Genomic DNA, 20,282 nt, shown 5'->3' with positions numbered 1-20,282 from the left:
CTGGTAGAATGGAAGGAAGGTGACAGACAGCACCTTGGTTTGGTAGGTTTTATCCAGAAAGAAGCAATACCTAGATAACAGCCAGGGTTGAGCTCCTTAGAGAAAACTGGCAAAGTGTAGGCCGGCACCCAGGGTTCAAAGCCAAGTTCTAATTTCAGCTAATGCAGGGCCCTGGAGTATAAGCCACAGCCAAAGCAGTCCACCCTAAAGGACTGAGGCAGTTGCTAATGAGAAAGGCTGCAGCCCAAGCAAACGCGGCGCATGCCCACTGGCTGCCGGCATGAAGCTGATGGACCCCGCGGAAAGCACTTCCTATGCTGTGTGGCGTGCCACTTGTGGCACGCCACACAGCAAGTGCTCAATGTTGGCCGACAGTACTGCAGCTGCTGCTGTTTGTGTCGTTATGAGACTCGGGAAGAGAATCTAATACAGGAGTTAATCTGTTGGTGAGCCTAGGGCTTCTAATATTTGACTGGCTGATTTTTATTGAACCAAGATTAGACACAGTCATTACTTTACAAGCAGCAGCTGTGAAGAATCCAGAACAGGTGAAGAATAATAACTTGCTGTAGCCTGACTGTTACTTTCTAGCTGGACGACCTCATCCTGCTTCAGTTTCCTTACGTGTACAATGGAGATAATACCAACCTGACTGGGCTGGTGCTGGGAATTAAGGGAAAAAATACACAGGATTCATTTAGGGCAATATCTAACACTAGTGAGTGCTCAGGCCAACCTCACACTGTGTCTGCTAGTGGACATCTGGGTCCTGACACCCTCTGGAGTAGGTTTAACAAGTTCACTGGTTCAGAGGCGCCTGGGTAGCTCAGTCAGTTGAGCGTCGGACTCTTGGTTTCAGCTCAGGTCACGATCTCAGGGTCATGGGATCAAGCCCTTTGTAGGGCTCCATGCTCAGCACAGGGTTGGCTTGGGAATTCTCTCTCCCTCTCCCCTTACCCCTCCTGCCATTTGCATATATGTGCTCTCTCTCAATAGATAGATAGATAGATCTTGTTAAAAAGAAGTTCACTGGTTTAGAGCTGGGAAGGGCTGATCTTTCAGCCTACAGGTCATTAGCTCTGTGGCTGGTAAAGTTGAGAACAGTCAAGAGCTAACAAAGCCATGTTGAAAATGGGAAATGCCCATTTTCACAGCTTTTGTGCTATGTGTCATTTTCCCCTAGAATAGTTTTTTTTTTTTTTTTTAAGACAGGGAGAAGAATAATTACAGCAGATAGCATGCAGAGCTTTTTTTTTTTTCCACAACATATTTTCAAAAATTGTGATGAAAAAAAAAAAATACATCATTCCTGTGAAGAAATAGCATAAAGAAAATGATTTGAGAAATCTTGCAGAAAGACCTAAGGTTCTTAACCTAAAACAAGTGTCAGAAGGAAGTCACAGGAGGCAGAAGAAATTATAGTAATCAGGATGAAGTCTAGAGCTTGCATCAATCACCAGAATGGCAGCAGAAGCATTCATCCTATGTCTCTTCAATGCTAGCCCTGAGTGTTCAGTTGCCTGGCCAGTTAAGATTGGTGTGGGCATCAGAGGGAACAGGCTGTGGGCTCTGATGCTGAGTGCAGTTGGGGAAAGCAGTCTGACCTTGCCTCTGACTTGAGTCTTGGATTTGATTCCATGGAACTACCATATTCTGCAAAATCCCTCGAAGACTTGCCGCCTTTTCCATGATACTGAGCAAGAGTCCTTAGAGGCTTGGTTAGCCCTTTCCCATTCTAAGAGTAAGCCACATCTACATTTCTAGAGATAGAGACTGCAGGCTCTGACCTTCCTTCTAGAAGCCCTTGCCTGTTCACCCAGAAGTATACAATGCTGTTGCCTTGAAATCAGATTTCAATTTTCATAGTTTTGAGCATATCAGAACCACTCCTGCTAACCCTCTCTCCTTTGGGAACCCTAAACTTGCTTGACTGGAATCTTAGAATCCACTTGACTCTTAACTGTCTTACCGAGCGAACTTCTCTATTTTCTTCTTCTTCTGTAGACTTTTGAGCATCATCCAAACTTCTCAGTTTCTTTTCATACTTGGCCTCTTTTCTGCTAAGTTGAGGTTTATGCCTAATCTCTTTAGCCTAATCAAATTCCTAGTCCCATCCCTGACTTACAGCTTTTCATTACTGGTCTAAAATATACTTTGACAAAGTCACAAAGAAAATTCTTGTTGGTTCAGTGTTTATATTTGCACTCAAGATAACATTTGAGACTGTGCTGCTCAAAGAATTTGGTGACAACTTTCTTTATCACTCCCATATCTCATCAGGCATGGAGTCTTTTTACTTCATAAAAATGCTTTTAGCTCTTTAAATACTTTTCATATCTATATTAGCTAAGAGAGGCTAACTGCTATATCAAACAGTTCTCCAAATGTGTGACTGTAAAATGGCTTTAAAAAGATAGCCATGTATTTCTTTCTTATGTAAACAGTTCATGGTGATTTCATGTTAGTTGGGGTTAGGTGTGAGGGAGGGGAGGAGGAGTAGCAATCCACAGGAGCGACAAGGCTCTTCCACCTTCAATGCCCAGTTTCCAAGATTGTCCCTCTGAAGACATTCTGGAGTCAAAAGGGGAAATACAGGATGTCTGTCATAAGAGGTGGCCCACAGCCCTTGAACTCACCTTGCTCTGGCTAGAAGTCAGTCCTGTGGCCCCAGGTAATAGCAGAGTGGCTGGAAACGAAGTCTATCTGGGTACCTAAAAAAAAGCCTAGAGAAGTTTCAAGAACAGTTAGCAGTCACAGCCCCATCATTGTTCATGCCCTGCCCTCTATTCACACGGAGCCTGAATCACCTCTCAAACTGTGGGCCACATCGGCCTCTTATCTTTTAGCTAGACCCTCAGTCCCCCTCAGCTCTCTGCTACACTTACGCCTGGGATACTTTTTTAGATGTGACTAATCCTCCACAGCTTTGAGGCTAAAAGGACAACCTGCTTAAGTAAATGTGTGATACCAATTCCCTCTGGAGCACAAGCTCCCAGAACCCCCTCACAATGAGCCTTTACTCCAGCCATAATGAAATTATTTCATTTTCTAATCCATAATGAGAATATGTTGCAAACACTGATGTGGCATGAGACACAACTCTGACCAGTGTATTATTAGCTTTTTATTTTGCACAATAACCTTATAAAGTAGACAACAGTATTATTCCCATTTCCCAGAGGAAGAAACCCAGTGAAGGAGAATGCCTCAGGTGCTATAGTTTTTTAGTGGTACAGCTTGGAATACAGCCCAAAGAGTGGAGATTCTGGATTTTTACTCACTGTATTATCATGCCTCTCCCAAAGTTACTGTACATGCCAATCCTTTCTTTCCTGAATGCCCCCCTCTGTCTTCATCCAGTTCCTCAAACTCTAAGAATCAACTCAAGCTTGCATCTCTTCTTTCAGGATGCCATCTTTGATATTAGCCTAACTTAGTTCTAAATCAATGCTTCCTATTAGTTTACTAATCAATGACATTCATCAATGACATTGTAGAAAATTTTTATGTTATACTTGATAGGTTCCCCATGCACTCTACAGCCCACTCTCCAAAGAGCCAGGCTTTGTATCGCTAAATGATACTTTCTTTCTGGACAGAAGAAATTTTATAAATTGCAATGATTTTTCAGTTGTCCAGACTCAACATTTTTATAGGCTTACAATTTGTACCAACAACCCCTTTCTCTTGCTCCTCCACATGGAAACACCGTAGAAATTATATTTTACAGGTAGTATGATATTGCCTGAGAAGGGCTTCTAAGTTTTATGGACTTAGAAGAACTATCTGGGTTTTTTTTTTCTACTTCTCAGAATGGAAAATACTCAGAGCAATTTTCATCTAAAGTGCTGCATTTGGGTTCTTTCATAATTTCACAACCCTGAGTCAAGTACTGGCTGGTGTACAGGCCACAGCATCTCTTGGCTCACCAAGAGCATCTCCTTTTGCTACTCTCAGTGTTCAAGAAATGGGGAAAGTCAGCTAGGTCTAGAGATTAGGTAAGAGACTCAGAGACATACATTTGATAAGTCTCAAATCATTTCCTGTTTATAAAAGCACATGTTAAGACACCCACAAAATCTCCAAATGAATGGTGTTTTACTTTTCCTTCAAAATATCCATGGGAAAACGTACTTCTGACTTTCCAAGTGAATAAAAATGATGAACCCTGATTACCAGGTATGTTTAAACTGATTTGCAAAGCAAGTGGAAATCATCGTAGTGCGTGGTGATAAACATCTTTTAGACATCGGAGGACGGATTGACTTAAGGGTCTATATTCTCTAAACTAGTGAATATTTGGATGTAAGTGGCTGTTACTCAGTTTGAATTTGTCTTCTCTATTTATGTTCACTTAATTAAAAATGGCAATTTTTGAGTATTAAATTTGTAAGTTTTTCATAGCAATCTAGTGTTTATTTTGGATATTAAATTTGGATACAGAGTGACTATAGAACATTATTATAAACTGATCTCTGTAGTCTTTCTCGGAGTAACAATTGCCAGAAATTGGGGTTGGCAGTTTACCCCCCACCAATACCAATAAGTTCCTTGCACTTGCTCCTCTGAAATGCTTATATTATTGTTCAATACCTGACTTCTCCACTCAAGCAGAGATGGGGACCACATCTGTCCTGTTTACCACTATAGCCCCAGTGCCTAGCACCATGACTGGAACATTTACAGATGTTGAATCAGTTTCATTGTCTACCTGTTCACACTGGGACAAAAGTCTTTGCAAGTATTCTGCCACCATTTGTTTAGATTCAAGCCAAATATGGCTTGTAATGACATTATAGATGTTATCTCTGCTGTCCTGTCCTACTCAATATTCCTCCTCCTTCTACAATGTTTAACCTGATTGACAATGGCCCCTACTACCTATAACATTGGCCTTTTAGGGGGAGCACTTGTCACTACATCTTATGTAGTTTTATGATGTTAAAAACTATTTCCTGTGATCATGTTGTGTTCTCAAATGGCAAACTTAGATTTATTTATGCTTGTGTCCCAAGGCAGGAAGTTAACCTTGAAAATAAGTTAAAATTTGAAAGGTAGTAAATCATAGGACTGAGATTTATAATTTATCTCAGTAAGGAATCTAAAGACCAGGTGTGAAGGAAGAGACATGAGCTAAAAGTAAAAAAAAAAAACAAAAAAACAAAAAAAAACCTTCAAAACAAGAGAACAACCAAAAAAAAAAAAAGAAAGAAAGAAAGAAAACACAAAACTCTGGCTTCTGTTCCAGCACTAATATTAAGTTTCAGCAAGTTGCCTTTTCTGGACCTTAATTTTTTCACCTCTCAAAACAAAAGGATTAGCCAGATCTGGGAAGACAAATCAGTGGATGTCTTCAGCTTCTCCATTTGCTTGTGGGAGACATCACTAATCACTCAGTGCTGTATTAGAATACTTTTTAAGACGATGCTCCATGCAGCTACCCCCCATTAATGTAGTTCACACACAGACGAAACCTCTTTGTCATCCCTAGGCTACATGACCTTTAAGATGTTCTCTAGCTTTGAAATTCTAATAACTCTATTAAGTATATAGAAATTTAAGAGTTCAATAATAATCATTCCTCACCATCAAGAGGCAGTCTAGAAAAAAAAAATACAGAGAACTAATAACCCTTCTCTTTTACTTATACCCAGGGCCTGGTATTTTTTACTTATTTTACTTATACCCAGGACCTATGACAACCTGAAGAGTTGTTCAGGTTGGAAAGCATATAAGTCACTGTGTAAATTGCACTTCTTCAGTGGGTTCAGTGTCTAAACTGCATAGCTGTTCATGGCCCTCTGCTTTCACAAGTTTATTTCTAAATAGCTATACCTCAGTTCTCTGGCTTCTAATTTGTTTAACTTTATATATTATTTCTGGAAGAGTTATGACCATGAAAAATACTGCTACAGAGGAAAATTTTGATATTCCATACTTTTCATTATAACAGGGTTTTTTTTTAAGATTTTATTTATTTATTTGAGAGAGAGAGAGACAGTGAAAGAGAGCAAGAAGGTCAGAGAGAGAAGCAGACTCCCCGTGGAGCTGGGAGCCCGATGTGGGAGTTGATCCTGGGACTCTGGGATCATGACCTGAGCTGAAGGCAGTTGCTTAACCAACTGAGCCACCCAGGCGCCCTTATAACAGGGTTTTATAAAATTATTTCTCTTGATTTAAACAGAAAGATGTGTGCTGAGAACTCACAGGATATTAGCTGTCGCATATAAAACAATAACAACCATAAACGTAAACTGCCAATGATTAGAAGGAAGTATCATCTGATGCAAACATACATTTCCTTATACACTTATTTCATCAATATTTGTTGATGTTCTAGACACTATGTCAGACACTACAAATGCATCGATAAATAAACAAGACTGATTTGAAATCTCTCTTCTTTGATCTGTAGTCTAACATTGGAGGATGGAAATTAAACAAGCATTGCTCTATGGGAAGGGCAGGGCTGTGAGAGAGCTAGCAAGATAACCCCACTCGGGTGTGATGGGGTGGGGACAGCTTCTCCAAGAAAATCTCACCTTGGCTGAGACCAGAGGAAAGCAGGAATTAGCCAAATCAAGTTGAAGGTTTAGAAGAGGAGCATTTCCCGCAAAGGTGATAGTATAAAGGCCTGGAACCTTTATACTATACTATATATATAAAGTATACTTTATACTATACTGGAGGAACCAAAGGAGAGTAGTCAAGTGAAGATGAGGAGGCAGCTTCAGAACACAACTGGAAGAGTCCAAGTGAGTGACAATGCTGAGGTGGGTGAAACTGGAGATGGAGATGCAAAGCAGTATGAAGTACAGTTTTTGTAGCTATTTAGAAGTTAGACTCAACACTAGTTTGATTGTTAGGTTATGAAAGGGGACTTGAAGGGAAGAGTTAAGTCAGATGTCTAATTTGGACAGTCGAGTCAGTGGTGGTGCCATTATTCAAACCCTTTACACAAGAGAGGGAGCGTGTTTGAAGAAAATAGAGGGTAGTGAAGCAGGAGGGGTGGTACTAAGTTCTGTCCTGCACAGTGCAGTTTGAGTTACTCACAGAGCATACACAGGGATATGTCCAACTAGCAGGGTGGACACATTGTACTGACAGAGAAAGTTCTGGGCTTGAGATGTCTCATTGGCTTTTGTCAATAGGTGGTAGTTAAAACCTCTCAAGGGTTTGAAATGGTTTAGGGGAAAGTTTGTAGATGGGAAAGAGAGGGCCCAGAAAAACACCAACAATCCAGGGAAAATAAGAGAAAAATAAACTTAAAGACAGGGAAATTAGCAATTCAATAGGTAGGAGACAAACCAGCTGTTTATGATGTCACAAAATCCAAAGGAAAAGAGGCTTTCAAGAAATATAGCTTTCAGAATTGTCAAGGACTATGAAAGAGACAGAAAAGATAATACCAAAAAACACTCCATTAATTTAGCAACCAAAGAGGGTACTGATAACTTTAATATGAGTAATTTCAGTATTTATTTTGGAGAACCAAGTAATTACTCAGTGGTAAATAGAGAACCCAGATTGCAGTGGGTTGAGACATGATTGGGAATTGAGAAAATCAAGGAGCAAGTATAAAACAATTCTTTCAAGACTCATGGCTGTGATGGGGAAAGAGAAAGACCATAGCAACAGAAAATGGGTGTAGCGGCAAGAAGAAAAGCATGGTCGTAAGAAGAGAGAGACTTGGGGGCACCTGGGTGGCTCAGTCATTTAGGCAGCCAGCTCTTGGTTTCAGGCTCATGACATGATCTCAGGATCCTGAGATCAAGCTCTGAGTTAGGCTCCGCACTCAGTGGGGAGTCTGCTCTACGAGTCTCTCCCTCCACCCCTTCCCATGCTCATTTGCACATGTGCTTGCTCGCTCTCTCTCTCTCTCTCTCTCTCTCTCAGATAAATAGATATTTTTAAAAGCAGAGAGAGAAAAAGAGACTTGAGCTCATTTAAATGCTAGTAGGAAGGAGAGGGTGACTTCAAGGATGGGAAGAATAGAGGGAGGATCAGTAACCTTGGAAGGAATGAAGGCACATCCTCTACCGCAAGGACAGGGGAGGTGGGAAGGATAGACACAGCTTCTGGTGGTGTTGTAAATGTAGCAGATGGTTAAGTTAAGGTCCTATTGAATGTATTTTTCTCACTGAAGTGGAAGCTGCACCAAAATGCAGAGTGATGGAGGTGATGTTAGAGTCTGAGATTCAAGCAGAGTAGCAATTTACAATAGCTGCTCTGCGATATTAAAGTGTTGACTACAGAATCAGTGGGCAATGAAATTCTTTTTGTCTGCAGTTTTTCATTTTTTTTAGCGAGACATATATATATATAGAGAGAGAGAGAATGAGAGAGCAAGCGCACATGCATGTGCACAAGGGCAGGAAGTGGGAGAGGAAGAAAGATGATCTCAAGCAGTCTCCATGCCCAGCACAGAGCCTGACTGGGGCTGGATCTCACCACACTGAGATCATACCCGAGCCAAAATCAAGAGTCGGACTTAACCGACTGACCCACCCAGGCACCCTGTTGTTTGCAGTTTTAAGTCCCTTTCTGAAAGGGACTTAAAGTATGTGAAAACTGTTTCAGAATCTTCTTTGCATTTCTTATTTCCACCTCTTTTCCCTTTTATTTACCTCCCCAATTTAAACCTTCTCCCCCACTTTTTTTTTTTTCCAAAGTAGGCCCCACACCCAGGGTGGACCCCAGTGCAGGGCTTGAACTCAGGAACCTGAGATCAAGACCTGAGCTGAGATCAAGAGTTGGTCCCTGAACTAACTGAACCACCCAGGCACCCCAACCCCTTCCTATTTTTTTAAATTAAATGTATACCAACTGCCATGAACTCTGCTTATAAAAGACACTGCAATTTAAATTTAGATTTTTGGTTTGTTGTCCTGTTTGTTATTATTAATCCTAGGCCACAAAGCTGTCTTGCATAAAATGAGGAAGTTATAATAGAGAAGAATAGTTTTTAATTATCTCATTTATTTAATACCTTGTGGCTAGTCCCAACAGATAATAAAGGCCACAAAAAGCCTACCTTGAGATTTTAACTCCCAGGATAGGTTTTCTACCTAATCAAAAGAACCCAATAATTACTCTGTCTCCTCTTAAATGGTTTCGTTTTCTGTGAAAACCGTTTTACCCTTTAGCTGATTTCCTAAGTGTTAAATTAAGAAAGATTCTTCTGGAATGCTTGTTCATCATGTCCTAGAATCTCCACCGAGTTAGAGCGGTCCAACTATCGCAGTGCTTTGTTTTCAGAGTAACTGACCTAAGTCGTGATATCATTCTTTCAAAAGAGAAACCTTTGACCAGATTGGGACAGTGTCCGTCATGTTCTTCCCTGGGGCCTGGCAGAGAATCCACCTCCTGGTGAGGGCTCAGTGGGTAGTTACAGAACAAAAGAATGCGTGGACCGTGGCAAATGTGAATCCTGCCACCATCGCAAGGGAAGTAAGGGGAAACTGCTGTGATGTGGAGAATTGGAGGCAAAGAAAGGGTTTGAACAGCCAGATGGTAAACTGGACAGCCTTCAGGAGAAACCACTGGTCCATCATGGAATGACCTACCAAGGTTACCAACACCTTGACTCTCATTATTAGCCCTCTTTGGAAATTCTGCAGTTACCCAACTTCCTTCATTACTTATCAGTTCATTATGGTATCATTAATTTATCTGACTTCCTTCATAACTGATCAGCTGATATACATAATTTGCCATATATATTTGAAGTTCTTTGTTTTTGGATTTTAGATTGAAACTCTTTCTTAATCTATGACTTATGAATCAAAATTTTGAATTTCATTATTCATGTTCTTGATGGCTTTTCTTGTTTGGGGGGCTTTTTTTTTTTTTAATGTTTCTGTTCTCCTTGGGTATAAATAGAAGTGTCTTGGAAGAAGTCTTTGATTGGCATGGGAGCCCTCACAAAGTCATTTTTGTACATGTAAACTTGGTATTAAATGTCAGGTATGAAATACGTAAGGGACGAATTACTTCTCCATAAAGGAGAACTTAGTAAGTTTCAGGAAAGTGAATTCTTTCCAGTCTGCCTTGCCGACAAGTGCAGAAACTTTGATCTTCATTTGCTGAGAGGAATATGACAGATGATACATGGTAGATGTTAGAGTAATGCTCACTTACATTCCTTTTTGTAAGAAAAAAAAATCTTTCTTTCAAGAACCTACTCTAGGATCTTTCTCTTGACAATGTTCTCGTTCTTATTTCTGCCACACATAGGCTCACAAACTGTTTTCTTTGAAGGGCATTTTGTTATTGGTCCTTTTTTTAAATTTTCCCTCCCATAGTAAACAGAACCAAAGGTGTTTACTTCCCCTGGTGAGAAGGTCCCTGGGTGGACACACAGTAGTGTGAACCTCTGGCTTTTCTCTGCTTGTCATTCCCTGAGTGTGAGGAACAGGTGCAGTGATCAATTCACTGCCCTCAGTGAACTGCGGGCGGGAAGGAACCAATGTGTTGCAAACCTTTTGTTCCTTGGAGAAAATGATGCTGAAGAAAGGCTACCTCAGCTGATACTGAGAAAACATAAGGACTCGGGACTTTTTTCCCCACTTTATGGATGGCTAAAGGTTTACCATTCTGATTTGCTCAGGATGGTCCCAGTTTAGGCCTGTTGGCTCTCATGTGATGGTTAATAGTACCCCTGTACACTCTCAAAATGGTTCCTGCGTGGACAATAGACTATAAAATTCCCCAAATTACATGGACCCAAGAGTAGAAAACCCTGTCTATGTGTCCTGATGTGAGAATTTGGTACTTTAGGAAAACAAAATTGTGTGTGAGACATATGCAGAACAGGTGAATGAGACTAGATAACTGAAAAATTTAGCTCCACTTATTGAGTGCCTACTGTGTGCTCGGCACTGTGCCAGGTGCTGAAGCAAAGTGTCAGCTATATCCTGCAGAGTTCACCTCCCTCATGCAAGCCAGACCTGGAAGTACCCCTTCACTCCTCCCCATGACTTGGTATATGAATCAGATTTGGGATATGCCACTGCTGGGCTTTTATTTATTTATTTGGGGGGAGCTTTAATGGCATGGCATCATGTTTTAATTAATAGAACATCATGTTATGAAATTGTTGAATCAGATCTTTTCCCCAGGCATCAAATGTGCTGTCAGTGAAAATTTGACATCTAGATATGAGGAACAAAAGAGATAAAGAAAATAATAATGAGATTTTTATAAAGGTTATAGACGTAACATTTGGGTTTGTTAATGTGTTGCCACAATCTCAAGAATCATAGGAGGTTTTTCCTTTAGAAATAACACAAGACATGAACCCGGTGCCTTCCTCACTCTTTACCTTTTTTTTTTTTTTTTTTTTTTTTTTTTTTTTTTTTTTTTTTTTTTTTAAAGATTTTATTTATTTATTTGACAGACAGAGATCACAAGCAGGAGAGATGCAGGCAGAGAGAGAGAGAGAGGAGGAAGCAGGCTCCCCGCTGAAGCAGAGAGCCCGATGCGGGGCTCGATCCCAGGACCGCGGGACCATGACCTGAGCCGAAAGCAGAGGCTTAACCCACTGAGCCACCCAGGCGCCCCACTCTTTACCTTTTTTGATGGGAAATTTCATGGCTGTGACAGAGAAACATGTTGAGAAAGACCAGAGTTTTATTATTTGTAGACTTTTAAGTGACTAAAGGAAGTTACTCCCAGGGCTAGAAACCGATGGAGAAGCTAGCTCTGAAGGTCACGGTAGCAGTCGGAGTTCAACACAGACAAGAGAAACCACTCTAGGTATGATCATCACAGAATGAGCCAGTACAGCGTTGCATACTAAATTTTAGGAAAGGCTGAAGGAGCAGATTTTAGACTTGGCTTCAAGGATAGAATCCTAAAGCCAGATAGAACTGACTCACTAGGGAATATATACCATCTCAGAGGTACTCCTGAAGCAATGAATTCAAGAATGTTCCCTGCAACTATAAACTAGGATTCAGGAAGTTGAAATCTAGAGGCTAACCACTTCTACCTGCTGTTAGAAACAGACTTCCCTCCATCCAGAGCCTGGAGAATAGAGTCTGGAACTACGACGTGGGAAATCCCACATTTCTCTGACTAAGCTTGCCAAGAGAAGTAGTCAAAAGAAGCAGGGAGATGGCCTGGACCTTACTTCCACCTTCCAAATCCCTCACAAGCACATCTACTTGATATAGAGTTGCCAGATTCAGCAAACAAAAACAATGCATGCAACATACTTACACTAAGAAAAAAAAAATCCATGGTTTATCTGAAATTCAAATTTAGCTGGGCACCCCCTATTTTCTCTGACAGCCCTAACTTACTGAAACCTAATTCTTCTGCATAACTCTAGCTGCACAGAAGTCTGTCAAATGCAGTCTTTAATTTCTAGCAGGTTCAGTGGTGTGGGGAGTTTCCAGTGAGCCAACCCACAGCATTAACCAGTGTAGTTTTCCTCACAAGAATGGCTAAAGCCTTTCTGTCCCCACTTTTGCTACCATCTGAATATTGCACTCTGCGTTCTTACACTCTTTGAAATCCTACCCATATGTGATTCATTTGGTTTAACTCAGCTTCCTCTTTTTAAAATGCACAAATCTCCCAGGATGTACAAATGTTCAGAGTATGCTCGAAGAATACAGTTTTCAACCTGTGGGAGAGAAGGAAGGCTTACAAAGACCCGAGGAAAGGTGGGGGTCGAAAAGGCTGGACACCAGGAGGTAGAGCAGGAAGGGCAGGTGCCTATTCAGATCTCCTTTGCTTACTGTTCCACATCGGGCAGACTCGACATTCAAAGAGAAACCTTTTCTTTCCATACTCCCTCTCCCTTTTGTACCCCACGAAATACATGCCTCCCAAATCACATAACCCAAAGTAATGCTTTCAAAATAAAATAGATCATCGGCATTAGAGATCAAATAGCTGTATAGTTTCTGGCCTGAAATGTATATGACTACCGTTCCGTGGAAATTTGAGTTTTGGGTTCTGAACCATTGACTTGCAAATGACTTTGGTTACAGAACTCTTTGTAAGTTGTGGACTGCTCTTACTTATTTCAAAAAGAAGAATGCTGTATTTGCACCATGTTAATTAACTATTTAGTGAGAAGAAATGTCAGCCTGGAGCATGAAAAGAAATACTGCCTCTCAGAGAAGTCAAGGCTGATGAAAAACAATCATGCCAGCACAATGCCGCTCTTCAGAAATGCGGAAACTCTTTTTTGTTCCCCCATTTTCCCTAGGATTTTCTCTTCTGCATTTAAAACAGTTGGGTAATTCAAGTTTCAAGGCTACTGATTGTAACAGAAAATCAGGAGTAATTGGAAGCAGTGGGATGTTGGGAGTAGTAATCCAGGTAGCTGCTCTCCACGTTATCCTGTAGAACTTTCCGTGGCAATGAAATCAGGCAGTGAAGGTCTGGCTGAGTGAGGGCAAGCACACAGTCCTACAGTGAATGATGGGTCTCTTCAATCCTTTTATCTCTGATGTAGAGTGGGAAGGAGTTGAATTCTTTGGCAGAAAACTTTCTCCAAGGGTTGATTAGGGTTATTTAGCTAAAAGAGGGTGTTGTTACAGTGAAATCAAACTTTCCATGAACTGTTTGCTGTTTAGGCAAATCAAGAGTAGCATTGCATCTTTGATAAGGGAGGTGAGTTTTGCAGATTAACTTGTGAGCTTTCTTTGGAATAGATGAGATATAAATTGTGTTCCTTTCAAAGGCACAGTAGATTCATTTTACCTTCAAAAGTGGACTTTCTTTGAACCTGGTGTCCTACTTCTGCCTGTCAAAACATTATTGCTCTGAAAAGTGTGGTAGCTATTGGATGAGAGTTTGTCATCAAGTCAGTTATTTTTTAAAAAATAATTATTTTTTACTGACTATAATTTAAATTCATACATCTAATGGTATTTTAAAACCCCATGAGCTATTTTGTAACTCCCAAGATCACAAGGATAAATTTGATTCCATAGATGAAGTGTTGTGCCAAATGAGTTACAGTCAAAGAGAGAAACAGAAAAAAAAATAATGGAATTCTCAATGCTCTATGTAAGTCAGATATTTAAGGCTTTTTCTTCCTAGGACGCCCCTCATGTTATGTTGAAAAGAGATGGTATTTAAAAGGCCCCAATCATCTTCTAAATGCTTCAGAATCCCTTATTTAATTATGATCTTAGATCTAAAATCTGGTCTTTTAAAGGACTTAATGTGCCCTGAGTGGTAGAAAATGTGATTTCCAAATCATATGATATCATTAGCTCTCCGTGAGTAAACCAGTAGCCCAGTAACAAAGTAATTTCCTCTTGCTCGGGAAATACTGTAATTAGAGATACTTCTAAACAAGGATCTGGGTAGGCCAGGTATTTGGGAAACTGCAAAGCTGAAAGTCACATTGATTTTGCAGTGAAGATTCAGCCAAGTTACTCTTGAAGTTTCAAAAATGGACCTGCCCAAGGAACATGTTCTTGCTTTCGCAGGCACCAGGCAGTTTTCCAGGAGCAAGCATTCATCCATTTGGGGAACTATAATGTATAGTTTCCGCTTTTCTAGTGATGTAACTTAAAACCAGGAGAAGAGGCTGTAGGATTTATGGAGATCCACTTCTCTGGGCCAGCAAATCCTCTTGGCTTTCACGGGTCTGTTTATCAGCATTCACTGCCACGTTCGAGGAGTTTCTTGCAATCTCTGAAGTCTAAGATACAGAGTGAACAGAGGAGGGTACAGAACTCTAACTCATATTCTTGGGCTTATCTCTCCAATGGAGAGGCTGTCTTATCTTCTTTTATTTTTTCCTAATCAACCCATTAGCATGAAACAAGGACATGTAATCTTACCAGAGTAAAATTGGGGTCGTGCCATAGGCTAGCTGAGTGAGTGCTCCACGGCACGATGATGTATGGCTGCCACGTAACAATGCCACTACCACATCAGATCTGCCCTTTAATTACATTCTCAATCTCATTTGAAGAGATTTTATCATTATGGAAATTGCTCTGTAAATGTGCCCATGATGAAACCCAATAAAAGTTTTCTGAGAAAAATTGAAGATGGAGGGAGATGAATCAGCAGCTGAAACATTATCTTCAGACAGAGTTGTCCTGACTTTAGGCAAAACCGCCCATGCAGTAACAGAATGTCGCCATGGACTCAGAGGTGTATCTTCCTGGTTATTACAGGGCATTTGTGCCCGTGGCACTAGCTCTTCTTCCAGAAGCTGGAGGAAGAGTTCTGCTTTCCAGCTTAGCTGGACTTTTTCTCCCCAACCTCAAAGCCATTGCTTGAATTTCTAGTGGCCAAAACAAATCCTCTGGTATCTACCTTGTGTTCTGGACTTCATGCCTGCATGCAGAGCTGGCCTGAGGTTCTTAAAATGAAAGATGGCTTTCTTTTCATAAAATAAAGAATACCTCTGCTTTCTTCTCAAGGTCACTTAAAAATAATCCGGACCACTGGGTTATGGAAAGCACATAAGGAAAATTCATAGGGAAAGAGTAAAGTCAAAATGTTCATTTCTCTACAACAGGGATTGTCCCCCATCTGTGTAGCTCAGCCGATTTGAAGTTTCCTTTTAAGCACATTCTTAATCATCTCTTTCTTCGATCTTTAACCATACCCTTGAGCTACTGGACAGACATTCTAGAGCCATAGCTGCACTTAACCCAGAGTGCCAACTTCTATATCTTTCCATGGGCCCCTGGCTCGATGCACTCTTTTTCTCCATGTCACTCCCCCTCCCTGTTTCATGTGTTGTTTCCCAAGAAGATGACGGGTCACAGTGGAAAAGGGCCAGTTTACTTGAATGTGGCTAGAGTGACAGGAATTTTGTAGCACCCAGGGATGTCTTCTGTCAGGTACCATACCCCGCTCTAAATGTAGTTATTTTATGCCTAGGATCAGTGAGACTAATCACAAGAGGTTTAAGTCAGCAAAATCGTATTGTAGTCACATCTTTCAATGTGTTCTTCTTCCAGAGAGTTTTCCATTAAAACAGTACTTGAAAGATCTGTTGTCTTCATTAATTCATTGTATTTCTTGCAGGTTGAGATAGCTGCCAGCAAGCTACTGTCCTCTATTTCCTGTCAGTGGGTCTTGGAAGCCCATAAAATTAGAGATCATATTTTGTGGTCATGAGTATTTGTGTAGGTTTTTCAGGAGAGGATCCATAATTTTCATAAAGGCATTAGTGACTGCCAGGAGGTTAACGGCCATTATGTGAGACCAGTGTTCATTCTCAAAGCAGGTCGGTCCCTGGAGTAGCGGTATCATCATCATCTGGAAACTTGTTAGAAAGGTAAATTCTTGATTTCTACACGAGATCCACAGAATCATGAACTCCAGGGTCGGGGCCCAGGAGCCTGTGTTTTCATAAGCCCTCCATGTGATTCTCAAGTCCACTCAACTTTGAGGAGCACTACACTAGACAGGTTACGGATACATGCTGCAAAAGTTCATGTTCACAGGTACATGTGGATGACACAGAGAAAACAAACTCCTCCCTCCTACCCCTCATGTACCTTTCCCACTGGCCACATAGAGTTGCTCAGCTCTGGCGTGTACTCTTGTCTCATTTCAGCTCATCTTCAACTTAACTCTTGACCTTCCCGATGTTTCAAATCTCATCCTCTCACTTCTCTCCTGGTCAACTCCTCCTCGTCCCTCAAGACCCTACTCACCTATCATCAAGGGTGGATAGCATCTGCAAATCTTGGTGACAGAACTAATTGTTCTGTTCCCATTGTGCTGTGTCCTCTTTTTAACATTATCGTGTACCATGATCACTGAAGACTTTTTCAGGAGACTGTGGGGTCCTTGAAATAAGAAACCTATCTCTTGAGGTTTTACAACTGTCTTCAGACATGATTTGGGCAAGACCCCCATCTTATTGCCCAAAGGAAAAAAAAAATCAAAAAGTCAGAAAGGAGCAAAATTCTAACAGGACCAGGCAGAGGGATTTTTCAATAAGTCCCTCTATTTTTTACCCAAGATAACATTGATAATTAAGTATCATCCACATTTGTTTCTTAGTACCCTGCTGCTGAGGTTTTTCTCTATTAAACTCTCAACTACGTCAGAAATTTCAGCAAATGATCCATGAGAGACTGTGGATTCTGAGAAACAAACTGAGGGTTTTGGAGGGGATAGAGTGGGGGATTAGTAAGCCTAGAGGTGGGTATTAAGGAGGGCATGTATTGCATGGAGCACCGGGTGTGGTGCATTAACAATGAATCTTGTTTATGAAAAAAACACTGAAAAAATAAAATTAAATTTAAGAAAAAGAAATTTCAACAGAGATTCATGATAATGTATAGTCCCTCCCTCTGTCCCTATCTGAGAAGAGTCAACAAAAAGCATCTGTCCACAGGAAAACACTGTGGATATAATCTGTCTACCACTTCTCTTTCTTGGGCTGACCAGACTTCTTGATGTATATCAAGATACAATAACAACAATGCAATCCTACTCTCATTTTTCCTTCCTTACTCAGGGCACTGTGAGGCAGGTTTCCACTGTTTTGTGACATAGTCCAGTGTAGCTCCCACATAAAAATTCTTATGATGTAAAATAATCTATCAAGACTTCCATTTTTCTGTTCTAGTCCTTTATTAAAACTTATGTCATTTATCTCATAGGCATGGAAAAACCTAAGCCTTTCCAAACCTTACTGTCCTACAGATAGTTTTTCAGATGTACCTATTCTCAGATGAAAAAAGCATCACCACATGGCCTAAGGACAAGGATGCCTTGGGTCTGTTTCAACAAGGTGGTCCAGAGTCTCCAGGATGTTCCAAACTGATCTGAATGCTTTGGGAAAGATTAACAGTTATGCAATAGAAGACTCATGAGTAGATTTCTAGCTTCAGCATAGTGGGTTCTAGGAATGAAGAAATATTCTAGACATTTTGCTAGGTGCTGTTTTGCCATAACATAAATGTTTTCTCATTTATGAGATCTCCTTTGGCAGCTAGGTCAGTGTTAACTATCTTTATATTAACGTTCATATGCATATTCCTTCTTCTTCCTTTACCTTATACATTGGAAAAGAGAGTATATTTTTTCCCAAGCACCATCTACCCTGTTCCATGAGAGAAGAAAAGCTAAATAGGGGGAAGTGACTCCTTAAGCGCATGCACACACACACACACACACACACACACACCATTACACTCTCCAGAAAAAGCAATTTGCTCTACTTGGTAGTAGACAGAAATTAACTCACCAAAGAACAGCAGGGAATCAGACCTAATTATGTCAGTAGGACTTTAGTTAACATCATGATACTAGAACCTTCTTTAACATTCACTCTTTATGCATACCTAGAATTCATTTTAAAGGTAATATCTCTAAGCTTTTGAGGAATGAATACTCGCTAATGAATACAGTCATGTCCAATGTGTGTTTGTGAATTATTTGGAAACTGTCCTGCTATTTAAAGTGAAAAGATATAAAATCATCTTAGATTTATGACGTCATTAATCCATTCCAAACAGTTGCTTCAGTGTCGGGTTGTTTGTGGTTGTGTTGGGATATTATGAGGGGTTTCTTTGGAGGGGTGGGGGACGGAATAAAGTTGTTCTGCATTTACAACATTCATAATTAAAATGAGCCAGAGGAAATTAGCTACATGACTGTTATGAATTCTAGTGTATTGTCAAAAATAATTATGGCACTTTCCCATATGTTCTTGCCATCTTCTTACATATTGCTGTTGGGATAAGATGAGACTTGACGTCAACTAATTGCTTATTTCTAATATAGTCTTGAACTACACTGATTGTCTAGGGAGAAAAGAAAGAGCTCTGTGACAAGGAGATTCAGGAAATAGGAGCTTTTCTAACTTTCAATTCTGTACATATCATAGACAAATTGTATAGATAAATATAACCAGATGTATATTAGTCGATGGGAAGACAGTTGACTATTTTAAGAATAAGAATGTGTTCTGTTCATTTAGAGCCATTGAAAGTCATGAAAGGTGTGAGTTCAGAGTTGACTAAGGAGGAATAAATAAGGAAATACCTAACTGGAATCTAATTCAGTTGCCTGGACACTCCTCTCAGAGCATCACTGAAAATTACACACACTAAGTATATCACAAGTACTTTAATGAATTAATTATTGTGTTGTATGACATGTAGCCCAACTCAGAAGATACATGCTTTGTATTTGAAGAGTGGGGAGGAATTAAGGGGAATCAGAAGAATACCAATTCAGACAGATCTGTGCCCTAATCCTGCTTCTGCCAGCTAACGGCTGCGAGATTCAGAAAGGTTCTTTCTAAGATCTCTTCAAATTGTACCTTCCTCAACGGGGGAATAAGAAGGCCTACTTCATAGAATTGATGAGGAGGATTTATAAGGAATGTGAGTATTAGTTTTCTGCCCTGTTTTATCCCTCCACTCCACCCCTCCACCCCTCATCGTGGCTCTGCAATAATAAATATGTTTCATTGTCGAAAAGGCCCATCTGGTCTTTCTCAGATAAGGATAGTTATCTTCAAATGGCCTGATTCCTGCACATAAAACATAATACAAAACCAAAAGTACCTTCAACATCGTAGACTTTTCATATGTGGCTGTCTCTGTGATTTAAATGTGCCATCTCAAATTTAAGTGTGAAGGCCTTTCAAGATTACCATTGGCAATGATCTTCTGAAAGATGTCTCATGGAGGAAATACCCAATTATGAACGAAGTCATATAGCAATATCTGGGAAAATATTGCAACACAGTATAGCTTTTTATATGAATTTCAGATATATTAGTAAAAAAGAAAACAGCTCTCCTAAGGTCTTGTTTTATCTTCTACCACCAACATCATGCAGGCATGTCATTCTTTTTTATAACTTAAGTACCGAGCTAAATGGGTAGTGACATTAGCTCCCCGCTGTGTCCATGGCACGTTAACTCTTTAAAACACCCCATGCAGTTACTCTACCCACCCTTTCTCAGGACTGGGTGTCCTTTAAAACCCACTCCCATATACTTTAGGAGCCTTTCATAGAATGCATTTGAGGTGGGAGTCTCCTGTGTCTATGTGCAGCTTTGGTGTCTGCCCTTGTCTTGTCATTGTAATTTCCTTGGTACCGAAGGGTGAGTATGTGTATATGTGTGTTTAAAACACAGCATCTATGGGGCACCTGGGTGGCTCAGTCAGTAGAGCACCCGCGTCTTGGTTTCGGCTCAGATCCTGATCTCATGGGTGGTGGGATCGAGCCCTGCCTAAGGCTCTGCTCTCAGTGGGGAGTCTGCTTGGAATTCTCTCTCTCTGCCCCTCCCTGCTCTTTCAAATAAATAAAAATAAGTC

At 40.5% G+C, this 20,282-nt stretch overlaps 1 protein-coding gene and 1 long non-coding RNA gene across 4 annotated transcripts in view; one reads left to right on the top strand and one right to left on the bottom strand.

Moving 5' to 3' along the window:
- Positions 1–20,282, top strand: part of DMD (dystrophin) — a 2,119,021-nt gene that overhangs the window by 1,712,842 nt on the left and 385,897 nt on the right. The window lies entirely within an intron of this gene.
- Positions 1–20,282, bottom strand: part of LOC123394740 — a 68,946-nt gene that overhangs the window by 10,113 nt on the left and 38,551 nt on the right. The window contains exon 2 of the long non-coding RNA XR_006609487.1: positions 2,637–2,723. This is a non-coding gene — a long non-coding RNA (uncharacterized LOC123394740). The remainder of the gene's footprint in view (positions 1–2,636; positions 2,724–20,282) is intronic.

The sequence above is a fragment of the Mustela putorius genome, unplaced genomic scaffold (genome assembly GCF_011764305.1).
Source record: "Mustela putorius furo isolate JIRA1106 unplaced genomic scaffold, ASM1176430v1.1 tig00003836_pilon_pilon_pilon, whole genome shotgun sequence".
NCBI lineage: Eukaryota > Metazoa > Chordata > Mammalia > Carnivora > Mustelidae > Mustela > Mustela putorius.
The sequence above is the reverse complement of the archived record's forward strand: the minus strand, read 5'-3'. Positions and strand labels throughout refer to the sequence as shown.